The sequence below is a fragment of the Cavia porcellus genome, unplaced genomic scaffold, assembly GCF_034190915.1.
Source record: "Cavia porcellus strain 051 isolate PalLab524CR breed Dunkin Hartley unplaced genomic scaffold, mCavPor4.1 scaffold_5, whole genome shotgun sequence".
In the NCBI taxonomy this organism is placed as follows: Eukaryota; Metazoa; Chordata; class Mammalia; order Rodentia; family Caviidae; genus Cavia; species Cavia porcellus.
Genome location: NW_026947488.1, coordinates 48,743,181 through 48,759,879, shown reverse-complemented (window position 1 = coordinate 48,759,879; position 16,699 = coordinate 48,743,181). Strand labels below are relative to the sequence as shown.

The following is a 16,699-nucleotide window of genomic DNA, read 5'->3' as shown; positions in this document are numbered from 1 at the left end:
ATCTTGTGGTGAAACACTATTTTGCTTAAATGGTTATGTTCTGACCTGTGCTGTTTTGTTGTTATGTCCTCTTTTATCTCAATCTCCTTTTTTATTATTTATTTTTATCTTTTTAATTAAGGGAAAAATAAATAAAAAATAGCAGGATATATTATAGTAACCCACTTTGATTTCCTGTTAACTTGATTTGAAACCCTGTATTGCTCTCACCATCTTGTTTTGACTGATTTTACTCTATTCTGTTTTGCTTACAGTACCAAATTTGAGAGTATAGGCAACAACTGTGAAGACAGTAAGATTCACTGTGATGCCCATTCTGGTTGACTATTATCTTCTTTTGAAGTCCTGTAATGTCTCCAATGTTTTGGTTTTATTGGTTTTGTTCTTTACTGTTTTGTTCAATTTTATTATACCTGATGATATAGGCAATTCTTTTTAAGGTAGCAAGAGGCATTATGGTAACCATTGTTGATTACCTTGTATTCTGTTTCTACATCATGTTCTATGTCCATCCTTTTGATTTGACTGACTCTGTTTTGTTATGTCACATTTGGTTTTATTCTCTTCAAAAAAAAGTAATAAGAACTGTGGGAGTAATAAAACCCAAAATGTGTAATTGTCATTGTACAAAATAGAGGAAAAGAAAGTGCTCTAAAGGATGTAACTGCATGTATATTTAAGCATATAAGATAGATAACCATATTACTGAGTTTTTGTTGGATCATTGAACAGAACTGTTTGCAGTCTCACTGTTTGAATGTCCACTTTGTATGCTTTAATTTTGTAACTTGTACAACTATTTCTAAGATGACAATATATAATCTATTAACTAGTGATTTCCTACTGTTTATTTTTTTGAAATTCTGTATAACTTAAACCCTTTTTCTGTTTTTTTCCTTTTTCTCCTTAAGTAAAATTAAAAAAAGAGAAATGAACACAACTGAAACTAAGAAAACAACACAAAGAATAAGTGAATCAAAAGTTGGTTCTTTGAAAGAATAACAAGATTCATAAACTCCTAGCCAGCCTTATCAAAAAAAAGGAAAGAAAAAAGTTGAATTCATGCAACAAGGAATGAAATGGGTAAAATCACTTCAGATCCTGTGGAAATTCAGAAGATCCAATACCTACTTTGATAATCTTTACTGGCATCAGATAAAAGAAATGGACAGATTCTTAGAAATGTATGAATTACCAATCCTGAATCAAGAAGATTAAAAAAATTTAATAACCCAATATCAGTTAATGAAATAAAACATGTAATTAAAAACTTACCAACAAAGAAAACCCCAGGTCCTGATGGATTCACAACTAAATTCTATAAGAAATTTAGAGAAGATTTAATGCCAATACTCCTCAAATTCTTTAATGGAAGTAAAAGAGAAACAAATCTCCCTAACTCATTCCTAGAGGCGAATATAACACCAATACCAAAACCAGACAAAGACTGAACCAAAAAAAGAGAACTACAAGCCAGTCTCCCTAATGAACATAGAGGCAAAAATCCTCAATAAGATACTAACAAACAGAAAGCAGCAAATCATCAAGAAGGTTATACACCCTGACCAAGTGAGATTCATCCCAGGAATGGTTCAACATATACAAATGAGTAAGTGTAGTACACTATATCAAAAGAGCCAAAGACAAAATTATATGATCATCTCAATAGATTCAAGAAAAGCTTTTAATAAAGTTCAACATTCATTCATGATAAAGACCTTACAGAAAATCAGAATGGATGGTCTTTACCTCAATCTGATAAAAGCCACCAATGATAAACCAACACCCAACATCATACTAAATGGACAAAAACTGAAACCTTTCAATCTAAAATCAGAAATAAGACAAGGAGGAGCTGGGGATTTAGCTCAGCAGCATAATTGCTTGCCTGGCAAGTACAAGGTTGTGAGTTCGATCCCCAACAACAACAACAAAAAAAAGACAAGGATGCCACTATCACCATTCCTATTCAATATAGTTTTGGAAACATTAGCAGAACAAAAGAGAAAGAAATAAAAGCTAAAGGAAAAAGTTAAACTATTGTTATTCACAGCTGACATGATATTCTACATAGAAGACCCCTAAAACTCCACCAAAATATTTGTAGAATTAATAAACAAATTCAATAGCATAGCTGGATACAAAGTCAATACTCAGAAATCAATAGCATTTCTGTATACAAACAAGTTCTCTGAAAGAGCTATTAGGGAAATTACACCCTTCCCAATAGCATCCAATAAAAATAAATAAATAAAATACTTAGGAATCAGGCTTACAAAGGATGTAAAAGATCTATACATTGAAAATGACAGTACTCTAAAAAAAGAGATTGAAGAAGATAATTAGAGAAATGAAAAGATATCTCTTATTCACGGATAGGAAGAACCAATATTGTGAAAATGACTATATTCCCAAAACTTTTATACAGATTTAATGCAATTCCAATCAAAATGCCTTAAGCATACCTCACAGATCTAGAGAAAACATTCTTAAAATTCACTTGGAAACAGAATAGACCTGGAATAGCAAAGCCACTCCTAGGTGACAAAGACAAAGCTGGAGGCATCACAATCCCTTACTTGAAATTATACTACAAAGCTACTGTGATAAAATCAGCATGGTACTGGCAAAGAAACAGACCTGAGGATCAATGGAACAGATTAGAAGATGCAGACCTAACTACAAAGACACTCAGCCACTTGATCTTTGACAAAGGAGCCAAACACACTCACTGCAAGAAAGATAACCTGTTTAATAAATGGTGCTGGAAAAATTGGCCTTCCACATGCCAAAGACTAAAATTAGACACATCTGTCTCTATGCATTAAAATAAAGTCAAAATAGAACAAAGATCTAAATATTAAAACAGAAACATTAAATGTACTGGAACAAAGGGTGGGTAGAAATCTTAAGGATATTGGAGTAGACAGAGTTCACAAACAAAAGCCAAACTGCATGGGAAATACTTCAACGAATAAACTACTGAGATATTATCTTATTATAATGGTTTTGCACATCAGAAAGATCACCAACAGAGTAAAAAGACAACCTACAGAATAGGAAAAGATTTTAGCCAACTGTCCTTCAGAAAAAAGACATCTGTATAGAGCATATAATAATTTAAAAAATTAGATCCCCCAATTCAAAAGTGCCATTGAAAATGGGCACCTGAGATGAATATACACTTCTCAAATGAAGAAATACAAATGGCAAATGAATATATTAAAAAATGTGCAACATCATTAGTTAGTTGAGAAATGCAAATTAAAACAATGCTGAGATTCCATCTTACCCCAGAAAGAATGCCTAACATCAAGAAATCAACTAGAGCTAGGCGGTGGCCTGGGCCCACCCTTTCCTGTGACATGGCAGCAGCCATGCATCCCAGGAAAGGAACGAAGATGCTAAGCCCTTCCTGTAACCATGTGGTGGTTGTGGGCCAGATCAACTCTTTCCTGTGAGCCAGTGGCAGTTGTGAGCCAGACCAACTCCTGCCTGAGGCCATGAGCCAGAGGCCATGCATCCTGGGAAGACAACCAAGAAGAAGCTAACCCCTTCCTGTGAGCCAGTGGGCTGGGCCAATCCCTTCTAGTGAGCCAGCTGGTGCTCAGGGCGGGAGACAAGAAGTGCCCAGCTCCAGTCCACCTCCTTAAGGAACCTGCTGATTCGGACAAGCACAGCCTGAGATGATAGCCACTGAAGTAAAAAAAAACAACTTAATGCCTGTATTGTTTAACTTGGCAGCCCTAAAGCCGGTAGTCTGAGCATCTATTTAGATGATAACAATCATTTAATATAGCAACTATGGGGAATTTCCTTCTGAACATGGCAGCCCTGTTATCTTGTTTTAAAGTTTTGTATCATTTTCAGTGTTTTGTTTTGTTTTGTTTTATTCTGTTCTGTTTTGTTTGATTTTATTATACGTGACGGTATGGGAAGCTATTTTGAGGATAACAAGATATAATGTGGTAACCATTGTTGATTTTCTATTACTTTATATTGAAGTCCTGTATCACTTTCATAGTTTTGTTTTGATTTGCTTTATTCTGTTTATTTATTTACGCTTTGGTTTTATTTTCTTTAAAATTAAAAAAAAAAAGAAATCAACTAATAACAAATACCGGCAGGGGTGTGGGGGAAAAGGAACACTTCTCCATTGTTGGTGGGAGTATAAACTGGTGCAATAACTGTGGAAATAATTGGACATTCCTCAGAAAACTAGGTTTGGAAGTCCTATTGGATCTTGCTATTCTCCTGCTTGTATTTTCTCAGAAAGATTGAAAATATCATACCATATCAATATCTGTGCACCCATGTTTACAGCATCACAATTTATAATAGCTAAGTCTTGGAAACAACCCCAATGCCTATTAACCAAGGAATGGGTAAAAAGGATGTGATCTCTTTATACAATGGAGTACTACTCAGCTACAAAGAATGATAAACTTGAAGCTTTTATAGGTAAACAGATCAGATGTAACTTGAGGCCATATTCATAAATGAGGTAAATCAGACTCACATGTCTAAACATGATATTGTCTCAGTGTAGAAAGCTGAAAGAGTAAATAAAACCCAATAGATTTTGTGAAAGGAGAAAAAACTGTTCAAAAGGAGTATGTCAAGGCTTGCAAAACCAATCTGAGCAAGGTTGTGCACACCTGTAATCCTTTCTCTTAGGAGGGTGAGGCAGGGGGATCTTGAGTTTGAGGCAAGTTTGAGCACACAGCGAGTTCAAGGACAATCTGGACTACACAGCAGACCCTACGTCAAAAACTAAAGAATGAGCGCCCCAAAATCAAGCCAAAACAAAACCCTATAGAACTATGCTCTGTAAAGGATAAGCATTATTATATATAAATTGCATCATTAAAAAATGGAAGAAGAAATTTTCAGTGTTTTTTAGCCTCACTCCTTGGCATGGAAGTAAATGTTGTCCATTAGACCCCCCCCACACACCCTGCACCCCCTTCGCACAGGAAACACACTGGAGGTGCTGAGCTGACTCCCAGAACCATCCCCCCAGCTGGCTCCCTTTCTTCGAAGATGGATTTTCCACCTAAGAAGACCTGGGTCAGATAAACAAACGCGACCTTTCCCTCCTCCATCTCAGATTTCCTCTCCTTATTCATACAGATACTAGATGACCTCTGAGCACCTCAGGACATTTGCATTTTCCTTCAGAAAACAAATTTAAAGATGAGTAAATAATGTAGTAAGCTCACCGAAAGTATGGCAGTCAAGCAGCAGGATGATTTCGCACTGAGGTTTCAGGAGCAGCTGAGCAGTTTTTAGGCACTGGAGTCACACTGAAAATGTTACGCGTTATATGACTCCAACTGTTTGTACTCTGGAAAAGTCAAAACCGTGGTGACAATAAAAGATCAGTGGTTGCCCAGGGCTCAGGAGGAGGGAGGAAGGAATGCCCGCAGCCCGCAGCCCGCAGCCCGGGGATTTCTAGGCAGTGAAATGATTGTTCAGTGTATTACAATAGGGGGTAAAAGTTGTTACATACTTGTTACAAACCATAAAATGTACACCAACAATGAGTGATAATATAAACTATGGATTTTAATTAATAAGAACATGTCAATGTGGGCTCATTAGTTGTAACAAATACACCACACTAGTGAAAAATGTGGAAAAGGAGGGAAGATGGGGGGCAAGAACTGTGTAATTCTCACTCAGCTTTTTTGTATAACTCAAAATATTGAAAGTCTACTAATAAAAAAGTCACACAGAAGAGTTGAACTTTTGATACTTAACGAATTTTATTTAGCTTAAATTTTCTCTTTTGTATGCATAAGAGTAATAAGCTATAATTCACTGGTTTAAAATGCAATTTAAAACAATCCCTGAAATCGGATGGCATGTTCTTTCAAAGAGTATAAAACAAAAATCTAAGCACAGGAAACTGTGTCATAGTGTAATTTACAATAGTTTTCGTTTTTAACTAGGGCTTTATTAATAGTGTATCATACAATTAATGAAACTGATCAGTTTGGCTAAATATGGTATGAGTTTAACTACAAAAATAGGTTAAACAGATGCATATTTGATCTATGTATTGTTGCCTGTGGCAGTAGGGACCCAGAAGGGATTATGATTTGACTTAGACTGTTTTATCTGTTGTATTTAAAAATAACAGAGCAAAGACCTAAAATGTTAGCAATGACCAAATCCAAGGAATGGCATTGTGGTGCTTGGTAATTTTATGTTATTTTCTATATTTCAAGATTTTATACAACAAACAGAAATGCCTGAAAAAAAAATACAACAGCATAACAGCAGCTCAGAAACTTTCTTGAGGCAGATTTGCAACTGCCGATTGTATTTGCTAGGTAGCTATGCCTAGACAATCTGGAGGTGATGGAACTTGAGGGCGGGAACAAGCAGGTGGATGTAATAGCACAAATATCCCATGATTCCACTTACACCAGGTGCTTACAACAGCCACATACGTGGAAACAGCAAAATTGTGGCTACCAGGGCCGGGGGTTAGGAAGCAGTAGAGTGTTACTGTAAAGGCGTTTTACTTTGGTATAATTAAAAGCTCTAGAAGTGAACAGTGAAAAGGGTTGGACATATTGAGATGATAGTTAATGACACTGAATTGTGCACTTAAAATGGTTAAGATAGTACATTTTATGTAAATTATAGCACATTTGTTGGGCAAGGGAAATTAAGAGTATGATTCTGGGCATGTCAAGCCTGAGATGCTTAGGAAATAGATCAAGATAGTGATGCAAATTTAGCAGATGCCATGGTGCAGGCACAAGGCTAGAAAAAGCGTCAGATAACCTGGGCGTGATGGTGCATGCTTGTAATCCCAGCACTTGAGAGGCTGAGGCAGGACGATCGTTGCGAGTTCGAGACCAGCCTGGGCTACAAAAAAAAGAAAAAAAAAGAATAAGAAAAAGTGTCCGGAGAGGAGGTGCTCAGGATCCATGCCGGGCTCCCCCATTCGGAGGAGGGGTGTCCAGGGAGAAGGAGGAGGGGAACCAGGAGAGTGTAGAGTGACACAAGCTGAAGCAGAAGCCTGCCCAGTTGGAGGCAGTGGTCAGTGTGTGAGCCGAGGAGGTGAGGACCACTGCCTTTGCAGCGTGGGAGTTGAAGTCCCAGCAAAGCACTGTGCAGGAAGCCAGCTCTGAGCAGGAGGGCGGGAAGAAGGGGTGATGATGACAACTGCCCACAGCTCTTCGAAGGAGTTTTGTTGTGACTGTTAACAGTGGAGTGGGTGAGGGCTGAGGCTGATAAGGAGGTTTCAGGTAGTCTTTATTGGCTGTTTATTTACTTATTTGTTTATTCAATTTTTGTGGTGCTGGGGATTGAACCCAGGCCTCGTGCGAGCGAGGCAAGCCATGATTACATCCATGGCCCTTGACTTTTCTGAATGAGAGAGACTGGAAGATGCTTTGAGCTGACAGGAGAGTGAGTGATGACGAAATAGGAGAGAAGGGGCATTGCAGGAGGGACACAAATGGGGTGAATGACCGTTGGTGGGAGCCAGACACCCCTTCCATCTCCCGGGAGAAACGGTGGGCCTAAGATGAGTGGGGCTGGACACTTGGTGGTGGGAAGACGAGGCTCCCTTGTCCTTGATGAGATGTGAAGCCGGGCAGCAGCCGGGCTGGGCACATGGGCTGTGAAGGACTCGAGGACTCAGGAGAAGGTGCAACCCAGGAGCCTTTGGTGGCCAGGCAGAGCACTGTCCAGGGAGCCTCGTGGCCTGAGTACAGAGTGACTCCCCTGGCTGCACCCCTTTGCCAGTCCACTGTGTGGGCCGTGTGCAGGAGGCCCAGGTGGGTGGGTCTCACTTCATCTGTGGTTCTCAAAGGGAGCTTCAGAGTCTGGCAGACTCTGAAAACTGAAGTCTGCCAGCGTCTGGGAACTCAGAAATGCAAACTATGGGTGGGACTCTACTTCAGCCTTCCCGCCCCAGGAACTGATGTGGAGGTGCAGCTCCCCAAGTTTCTCACATGCTTCCCAAGTGACTCTGGAAGCCGAAGAAGCTGGGGCTGGGGTGGGGCGGCCTGCATGTCTCTTCTCTACAAGCAAATCCGGAAAGTGGCTAAAATGGTGTCACTAAAGGAACTCTGAGTCTTTTTAATGAAAGAGTATTTCACCAGGCAAACAACACTTTTTTTCTATCTCTGTCTATTGAGTCTGAATTTGAATACTGAGCTTTGTGTTTTAGGGGTCTTCACTCCTCCCGCAGTGCTCTGAAGGGAGCCTGGATGCGTTTTCTCTCCCCAGGTCACTTCTCCCAGGGCAGCCCAGGGACCTTCCTGAGGCCTGGTCTGTCTTTGCGTAGGTTTCATCCCAGATTTCACTACTGTTGGGAAAGAGCGGTGATGGGCTGCCCACGTGTGGGGCCTTTTCCTCCTCAGCTGAAATGAAGACAAGGATGACTCAGCCTGGTCAGCCTCCAGGATCTCCCAGTCCTCCCAGTGACTCAGAGGGTGGTCTGCTAATGGGCAAGAGCTCCTCCCAGGAAGCTGGCAACCCCAGTCTCCCCCTACCTGAGTCACTGGCCCTAGGCGCTCCTATCAAGACATGATTCCACCGAGACCAGGGAGGCAGGCCAAGAAAGATCTGCAATAAAGGGACCCGGAAAGAGGATGAGTGTTGAAAGGTTAAGATTCAAGAGGGTGAATTTGTTCCTCATTTCTTGGTGGCTTTGGGTAGACTGACAAAGGGCTCAGTGTCCTCCTTGAAGATGGAGAAACTGGATGACCTACGGGGTTTGTAGATAAGTAGCCATCCAAACGGAGTGAAGATAGACCCCGACCCTCTGGGAGTAAGGCTGGCTAGAGACACACGCTGGAACTTTTCTGTGCAGAAGTGAGTAGAGGGGCGAAGGGGAGTAAAAGCGACAGAGATGCACGATGTATACAATTGTTCCAAATGAATGTAACTGTTATGTATAATAAGCATATACTAGTAAAGATAAATTTAAAAAAAGAAGAGAGCCTGGGGATAGCTTTCTGTCTAGCAGCGCCTGGTAGAGGGTGGAGGAGAATGCAAGGGGCCTCCATCAGAGAAGCAGAGAGGGCTGGGGCAGAGGTCAGGTGCAGGGCAGGCTGGCCAGTGGCTGGGGCTAGAGGGACCAGTGGGAGGCAGGAGGTCTGACATGCAGGGCCGGCCACCCCTGGCTTGTTTGTTCGCCTCCATGCCTCTCCCCCTGTCTTTGTTCCCTATCTGTCCCCTCATTCTTCCTTTTGTCTCCCACCTCTTGGGTGGTAGAGGCAGCCTTCAGGCCTTCGTCGGCTGTTTCCCTTCCTGTTTATGTGCTGAGCAATACTGGCTTGTGGAGGCCCCCTCAGCCTGTCCTGTTTTCCTATAACTGACACAGCAGGTTGTGGTCAACAAGCCTACCCACCACAGCACCCCAGCCTGTGGTGGGGACCAGAACTCCGATATGCACAGCACTCACACCTAGCCATGAGTGGTTCCATCTGCTCCCTGGGAGACAAGGTGGGTGGGGGTGGTTTCCATGTCCCGGACAGTCCGAGGAGCTGAGGCTGCCTCTCAGCTGCAACTTTGCTGGCTCAGTATGCCCCATATGGCTAAGGACTCAGTCAGCAGAGACCTCCCTGGGGAAGTTGGTGTGTGTGTGTGTGTGGGAGGGGGCGTAGCTCTTTGGAGGTCAAGGGACAGGAGTATCTGGAGAAGGTAATCTTAGAAGGCATCTCATCTGTGCTTCTGTTTTGCAAGAGGTAGTTAGGTCTAGATGAGGCAAGGGGCCTGGGCACCTGTCCCACACCCTCTATCTGCTCCACCTCCCTGATGGAATCTCTTCTTCATTCATGTGATTTGGGACACACTCCTTATTTTTCTTGGTTTCCCCAAATCCTGTGCAGTAGCTACCGCTCAGGGTTGGGCTGGAAATTGAGGAAGCAGTGTGAGTTTGGTGGTTGAGTTGGAAGTGGGCAGGGCTGTGGGAGGACAGATAGTGGCACTGATGGTAATTTGCCCCTCCAGCTGTCAGAGCCTAGATGGTGCTCTGTGTTCCAGATCCTTGCCTAGGACCCAGTCCTAAACTCTGAGCATAAGGAACCCTTATACAAAGATGGCAGCTAGAAAACCAGGGAGAAAACAAAACCTGTATAACCCATGTTGTCTGAGGGAGTTCTTGGACTCCCAGGAGTCACCTGAAACTTTCCAGGCATTGTGGCCTCTGGACCTCTCTGAACACCAAAGAAAAAGGTGAAATTACTTAGGAGGGACCAGGCGTAGTGGTGCATGGCTGTAACCCCAACACTTTCAAGGCTGAGGCAGGAAGATTGAAGCAAGTTTGAGATTAGTCTGAGCTATACATAGTGAGACCCTGACTCAGGGGGGAAAAATGCCCAGGAGGAAGTATCTGTTCTATGCTCCTCTTCTGGATCCCTTGAAAAAAGAAAAACAGGCTATGAGACTTGCAAGAAGGTTTTAGCATCCCAAATTCAGGCCCTGGTCTGATCTTTGATGTCCCAGGAATCTGTTGTTGAAGATCAAAGCCAGGTATTCCTGGAGGTCTCTGCTTTGAAGTATTTATCTGCAAAGATGTCTGCCAAAGATCTTTCCAGTCTTGGGTAAACATTTATTTTGGGGTGAACTGCTTTTCTCCCAATATGACATTGGAGTCCTAATCCCCAGTAAAACAGTATCTGACCTTATTTGGAGATAGGATACTTACAGATGTCATTAGGGTGGGTTGTAGTTCAGTATGGCAGGTTTCCTTGCAAAAAATAAAAAATAAAACAGACACTTGGGAGACAGAGACACCCACAGGGAGGAGAACTCCTGTGTGGATGACACATCTTCAAGACAAAGATTGCCCAGTAACCCACCAGCCAGGAGAGAGGGGTAGAAAATTCTCTTTCTTAGAGGTACCAGTCCTACTGATGCCTTGATTTTCGATTTCTACCCTCCAGGATTTTGAGATAATCTCTGTCGTTTAACCCATCTGTGATATCTTGTAATGGCAGCCACAGAAAATATGTAACTGCACGCTTCCACCACTTCCAATCAGGAGGTAGAGTTGACTTACCCTCCTCTTGAATTCGGGATGGACTTGGGATTTAGGTTAGCCTTACAATGTAGCACAAATGATGACTTGGCAGATCTGGGTCAAGGTCTGTTTTAGTCTGGCAGGAGGTCTCTTTCTCTCCCTCTGCCCGTGTGTGTGTGTGTGTGTGTGTGTGTGTGTGTGTGTGTCTTTCTTTCTTCCTTCCTCTCTTCCTCCCTCTCTTCTTTTCTTCCTTTCTTCCTATCAGGATCTTACTATGCAGTACAAATTGGCTTTGAACTCACTATGTAGCGCAGGCTGGCGTTGAACTCGTGCTGATCCTCCTGCCTCAGCCTCCTGAGTGCTAGGATTACAGGTCTGAGAGGCCATGTCAGTTTCTGGTACTAGGGTATGAGTCCAAGGACTTCGTCGGGTCTTTTTTATCTTTTATTTTGAGATGGGGCTTTAATAAGTTGCTAAATTGCCTAGACTGGAGATGGCCCTGCACAAGTAGCCCTCTGACCCTCTAACCGAGATCCGGTGGAGGTCTGCTTCAGCACAGGTGGCCCAGGAGGAAGGCACCCCTTCCTTTCGAAAGGACCCTCCCAACTCCCTGGGTAAACTGAGGCCGGCGTCTAGGCTCTGAGCCTCACAGGCAGCCTGGGCTCTGCGCTGTGTCCAGCGCCGGCCAGTAGGCTTCTTTTGCGGAAGGGGGGCTAAGCTGGAGCCCAGCTTGAAGGACTGATGCGCTCCCACGTGGGGGCGCGGGACCGGGTTCCACGGCGGCGACCTCTCGTGCCCGCTCCGGTGGCCTCGGGCTTCCCTGCCCCCGGCGGGGCGGAGCACGGCGCGTCCCGGCCCCGAGGCGGAGCGAGGGCCGGCCGGCGCGGGCCGGGCGGGGTGGGCCGGGGACGCGAGGCGGAGCGGGGCCCCACACAGGCCGCGGCGGCTGGCTCGGGCCCCTAGGTCCCGGCGGCGGCTGGAGGAGGAAGCCAGGCGGCCGGCGGAGGAGGGAGCAGCAGGAGGCCGCGCGCTCGCCCAAGACGCATTTCCCCGGCCCAGCAGGGAAAGGTACGGCGCGCCCGCTCTCCGGCCGCGGCGCCAGCCTGCTCGGGAGCCGGCAGGGCTGCGGCCGCCGCGGGAGGGCTGGGGACCCGGCGGCCCCGGAAGGCTCGGCCGGCCGGCCGGCCGGCAGGGGGCTCGGCCGGGACGCGCTGGGCGGGAGGCTCGCGGGGAGCGGGGGCGCCGCGCCCCCTGGCCGCGGCGGGGGCGCTGGTGTCGGGGAAGGGGCGGCGATCCCGGCTCGGTGGCTGCGGGCCAGGCGCGGGGGAGAGGGAGGCCGGACCCCGCTGGCTGCGTGCGGGAAGGGAGCTCCGGGGGCGCCCCGCGGGCGCGCTCCGCGGGCGCAGACAAAGCCGGGCACGGACGCCCGGCCAAACCTGGACGACCGGAGGGTGGACGCTGGAAAGAAGCAAGGAGGCTCCGGCTCCCCCGCGCTCCGGGGAGAGGCGCACGGCCCCGTATATGGGCTCCAGGCTCCCGGGGAGGGGGATCTCCTTGGACAGCCCGGGAACAGCTCTGCAGCGAGGGGCTCACGGGCTGCCGCGCACTCCGCAGGGGTCAGGCTCGGAAGGCGAGGCAGGGTGTGCATCGGCGCTCACTTCGTAGGGGTGCAGAGTTGGGGGAGCCTCTGCCTGGCCTGGGGGCGGAAACTTTTACAGAAAAGGTGACCCGCCTCCCGCTAGTCCCAGGATGGGACACAGCCCGTTGAGACTAGGCGGTTGGTACGCCTAGTGAAGTTGTTCGCAGAACCTGCTGGTGGTGGCACATCCTGTTCCAATCTGTGGGAGCAACTTGGCTCTGCTGGGCTGGAGCAAACGCAGCAGGTGCTGGGGGTCAGAGGGACCCGGCAGCAATGGAGGGGCAGGTGAACATGCACGTGACGGTGTGTGCCGGCTGGCGGCCCCCAAGTTTGCTTGCTGCCACGCCCCTGACCCCTTCGGGAGCACTCCATTCTTGCTCCAAGACCGCCCCCGTGTGAGTTACCGCCTCTCCCGTGTTAGAGGTGATCCCCCCCCAGTCATTCCCTACTGTGAAAGAACACAACCCCCCCCCCCGTCCCTTTTTCTAGTCACGTTACTTTGCCCGGATTCTTCATCCCCTTACAGGCAGGGCCCGCTTCCTTCACGGCGGAGCTTCTCTGGGGAGCAGTCGCTGCTTCCGCGGGCTTCTTCAGAGCGCTGCTCGAGGTCCTGCAGCACAGCTGACCTGGCTCAGTTACCACCCCCCCCCAACGGCCCCGCCAGAGTCTCCAGTGATTTGCAGGTTCAGCTAGCAGCTCTTCGCCCATCTCTCTCAGCCCCCTTGAAAGCTCTGTCGTTCTAGAACCACTGTCTTTCCTCGGCTTCTCCTGACTTGCTTCTTCCAGTCCTGAGGTCACCTCGCTCAGCTGGAATTGTTGGCGGGCGGCAGGGATCTGTCCTTGTTACTTGCTCTGCCTTCCCTTGACCCTCATTGCCTCTCCCCCAGTTTTCATTTTTTTCTTACGATTTTAAAAATCAGGCATTAACTCATTAAAATACATAATCTTCAGTGTTTTCATTCTCCGTATTTTAAGTAGCAGATTTTATCTTCCGCCCCAGATACTCTACCCACAGCCACCTGATAATTTATGGTGTACTGAATGACAACTGCGTGTGGACCGCACAGAACTCTGATCACGCTCTCCAGGCCCTGTCCGCTCAGTGTGGCCCGAGTCTGCTCATCTTTTAGACAGGTGACCAGGTGGCATCGCATCCCCGCCCCCTTCTCTGCAGCCAGTCCAAGAGGAAGTGCTTTTGGTGCTTTCCACAAGACCTCCCGGCTTCTCTCCGTGCACTGACCCATCGGTATTCCTGCCCCAGGCTTCCTGGCCCACGCTAAAACACTTTTTAAGTCTTTCCTGAATGTTCTGATGCAGACCACCCCCCACCCTAATCTGGGTCTGCATATGTCCTTCTTTGTTCTATTTTAATAGAACAGCAAGAATAATACAGAAAAAGTGATTAGATTGTATCATTCTTCTAAAACCCAGGAGTGTGGCACTTGAGCAACATTTCAAAGATTTTCCCTCAAAGACTCTCCACAGTTTGGTCACTGCTGACTTCCCTAACCCCAATCAGATACATGGAAAGTTATGTCCATCTCTTGAACACCCTAAGCTTTTTCCTGCCTCAGGGCCTTTGCTTGTGATGTTTTCTCTTCTTGGAAGATTTTTCCAGTGCTGCCTTGTGCTGACTGTGCTCTTTGTTTCTCAGGTGTCAAATATACCTTCCCAGAGTAGGTAGGAGGCTCCCACTGTGCCTGTAATTCATCACAGCATCTAGAGCATCTAGAACACCTTTGTTTGTTACAGTTGCCTTGACTTTGTTTATTTTGGGTTCTTAAGGCTGAAGACCTTGACCGAATGGCCTGTTTCTGGACCCGGTGCCAGGCAGGTAGCCAATACTCGACAAATCTCGAGCTAGGTGGGGAGGATGGGGTTTGAGCTGGGCAGAAAAAGATGGCACAGGAGTCCCTTTAACATTCAAGTGACCTGAGGGCTTTTTACTTTTTTCCACCAAAGCCGAATGTCAATTGTGTAGACTTCAGCAAGAATCTGAGAGAGCCAGGGATGTGAAAAAGGAAAATGGAGAAGGTACGAGTGTGAGGACAGGCCTGCATTACGGCTGAGGGGTGACCAGGGAGCCCAAGCCCGTGCCGTCTGCCTGGGTCTCTGTGGGTTGGGGGACATGATTTCCTTGGCTCTCTGTGGTAGAAATCCAGACTAGGTCAGCAGGGGTGTGTGTGTGTGTGTGTGTATTGGATGGGAGATTCTCTAGTGCAGGGCATGGGGGCAATCTGGGGTTCATTTCTGCCTATTCCCTTGGGGATTGCGGGGTATCTAGCCTTGGGGTGCAGAGATTTAAAGAGGAAGAAGCAGCTGGGATTGTGTGTGTGTGTTTCTCTGTACCCCCTTTCCCTGCCTCCATGCCTACCACTCCTGGGGAACTGGGAGCCCACTGCGATCTTGTTTGTACAGAGGAACCAGTTGAGCATGCAGTCACATGGCTGGTACTCTCAAACTGGAAGACTGAGAGCCTGGAACCTCAAATCAGGGAAGGAGGGGAGCTGGGCCCCCTTGGGATGGGAGCTGAGAGAGGACCGAGGTCGTAACACAAGTTGTTGGGCTTGTTCTCCAAACTGGGAAAGGCTGGGAGCTTGGATTAGGAAACAAGGAGGGCATTCCGGGTAGGAGAAATCTGGCAAAGGCCTAGAGACTAGGCCAGTATTTTGCAAATATGAACCCTTTTTATCTAATGGCTCCAAAGGGTCAGATTTGTTCCCATTGTATAGACAGGTAAACTGAGGCGCAGCCCTATATCTTATAGTGACAGTGTGTGGCCTGGACCCAAGCATCCTGACTCTGCAATGGAGATCCTAATCCAGTCCATTCTGTTACTTCTCTCATGGCGCTCAGATATGTTCTAGGTGGGGGCTTCTCAGTAAGCAAGGTGCTTTTATGTCTTCCAGGAGGTGCCTGGCTGGGGGCTGGGGAGGTAGGAGAGAAGTCACACTCTCTAAGGTAGAAGGATCCTTGCTGGAGTGGGAGGCAGTGTTTATTTTAAAAAAGTACCACTTCTTTCTTCTAAGACGAGCTCGAGAACAGGCCTGTAGCATCATACATACGGTGGTTTCAAGGTGCTGGGAGGTCTGCTATTTCCAGCACAACAATTCTTAGAATGTCACCCTTCTGGGTTCAGCATTGCCTTCGTCATTGTCTTAAAATCGCAGCCTCCCTGGAGGGGACCAGGAAGTCAAGGTGAGCTGGCCTGGTGAGAGACTGCCTTGAGACTGCTGTCTGGTGGAGCTGGAGGCAGCTGGGATGTGTAGGTGGGGCTGACTCAAATGTGGGAGCTGAGCTAGGGGAACCAGAAACAATAGGCCCCTTCACTCTTGGTCTGTCCTGACTCTCTCTGTCACCTATAAAACGGGATTTGAGGAGCTCTTTCCTTTGTTCCCTGGATTGTGGAGGCCAGGTTACTCCTGGAGGCTACTCCGCTAGTGCCAGTCTCCTTGCAGAGGAGTGAGGGCCTCCCAAAGGATGCTGGTCCCGGGAGCTGGGCAGCTCAGGCCGTCATGGGGAGGAGGGGGTGGCAGCTCTACACTGTGAGACTTTCCTGCTTGCCATGAGTCGTCGCCAACCCGCCCCTGCAGGAGCCTGGCTGGCTGAGGAAAGTTTTGCTGATTACGCAGGGATAGGGTCAGTTTGCTACAAATCCTGAGTGTCAGAGTTTAGGAGATTTGCTCCTGTATCTGGACAGATCCTATCAGTCCCCCAGGAGAAGAGGGCGACAGAGTCATTGGGCACTGGTTTTTTGCATTTGGGGAAACGGAGGCACAAAGCAAGCCAACTATTGTTGAAAGTTTACCAGGCCCCATGGTTTGGGAAGGTGCTTGGAAGAGGCCTGTTCCTGGTGTGTAAGGCTTGTCTGCTGAGTTAAGGCTAAGGCTGTGGCAGAGCTTAGAGCTAAGGATAGACTTCCTGACAACTGGACACTAGGCCTTGTTAGCTTCCACCAGCACCTGGCATGTCCTATGTCCCAACCTGGTGCCCAGAGCCAATGGAAACAGAGGACATGGTCACCACTGTCCAGGTGCATTCAGACCAGCTTCCTGGAGGAGGTGGTA

General features: G+C 47.0%; 1 protein-coding gene across 4 annotated transcripts in view; it reads left to right on the top strand.

Moving 5' to 3' along the window:
* The first annotated feature begins 8,670 nt into the window (after positions 1-8,670).
* The window catches only part of Smox (spermine oxidase), a 36,926-nt gene continuing 28,897 nt past the window's right edge, over positions 8,671-16,699 (top strand). Inside the window, exon 1 of one of the 4 annotated variants that reach the window (XM_063248744.1) lies at positions 8,671-8,841. The gene's annotated coding sequence lies outside the window, so the exon portion shown is untranslated. Of the gene's footprint in view, positions 8,842-11,884; positions 12,062-13,640; positions 13,767-16,699 lie in introns of those variants that run through there. The other 3 variants (XM_063248746.1, XM_063248742.1, XM_063248745.1) reach the window with 3 other exon arrangements.